The sequence below is a fragment of the Gavialis gangeticus genome, unplaced genomic scaffold (assembly GCF_001723915.1).
Source record: "Gavialis gangeticus isolate Ggan-Ray unplaced genomic scaffold, GavGan_comp1, whole genome shotgun sequence".
Lineage (NCBI taxonomy): Eukaryota > Metazoa > Chordata > Crocodylia > Gavialidae > Gavialis > Gavialis gangeticus.
The window spans coordinates 127,296,120-127,297,243 of NW_017729022.1; the positions used below are offsets into that span (position 1 = coordinate 127,296,120).

A 1,124-nucleotide genomic window follows, 5' to 3' on the forward strand; every position below is an offset into this window, starting at 1 on the left:
TGATCGTGGGCTGCTCCCTGCCTGTCACCCTTGGGTGAGCCGCACGCCGGCCCCGGGGGAGGAGGCTGGTCCCTGGCTGCCCCCAGCCCTGTGCTGGGTGCCCGGCTGGAGGCGAAGGCGGTGATCGCCTCCCTCTGCTCGGGGGCTCGGAGCTGGCGAGCGGGTTTAAATGCTCCTCGGGGGGCTCCGGAGTGCCCCGCGCCTGCTCCGAGCGCCCGGGAGGGAGCAACCGGGGCCGCTGAGCGCGGAGTTCCTCCTACCCCGGGGCGGCCAGTGCCCCTCTTTCCTCCCCCTCCCCCCCCATGAATGGGACGCTGTCGTGCCAGAGGCAGCTGGGAAGGGCGACGTATTCAGCCCCCCCGGGGGCAGGAGGAGGGGCACCTCCCCATACCCCGCATCCAGAGAGGGAGCCTCCTCCGTCTCCTCCCTCCGTCTCCTCCCCTGGCCCGGGGATAGCTCCGCTTCCCGTCCCGCCCAGCCTCGCAGCCCTGGTGCTTGCCAAGCGCCAAGGGGACTTGCTCTGCCCGGAGCCAGCCTGGCCAGTGCCTGCCTGCCTTTGCTGCCCCTTCCCCGGGGGCTGGGAGGTCCTGCCCTCTCCTGGGCTCCTTTGGGTCGTGGGAGGACAGACCCCAACTTGCGCTGCCTGGCGCCACTTCCTTGAGGGGAAACTGAGGAATGCCTGGGCAGGCAGAAGAAGAGAGAGGCAGGAAGACTTCCCTCTGGGCCAGGATGTAAAGGGATTCCCCTCCCAAGCAGGGCTGGCTCCACAGCAAATCGGGTAGCTTCTGGGTGGCCTCTTGGTGTAGCCCTGGGTGAGGGGGCAAAGAGAAATGTGTCATCCCCTTCCCTCCCCCCCTTGCTGTGGCAGAGCCTTGGAGTGGCTGATGCCAAGCACCAAGGTTCGGTAGCTCCCAGGCTGGGTCCGGACTCCAGGCTCCTGCCTCACTGACCCAGCTGCTGCACATGGCAGCAGTCCCATCTGTTACACATATTCCAAATGCATTCCTCTGACCATGGTCAGAGCCAATCCTGTGAAAAAAAAAAAGCCTGTAATCTGATTAAGCGCCGTTGCAAGAGGTCATAGCCACGACACGATTTCTTCCCTCTTCCTCCCCCCCCCCCCC

At 65.8% G+C, this 1,124-nt stretch overlaps 1 protein-coding gene across 3 annotated transcripts in view; it reads left to right on the forward strand.

The window, feature by feature from the left end:
* The window catches only part of RRBP1 (ribosome binding protein 1), a 65,022-nt gene that overhangs the window by 397 nt on the left and 63,501 nt on the right, over nt 1-1,124 (forward strand). The window lies entirely within an intron of this gene.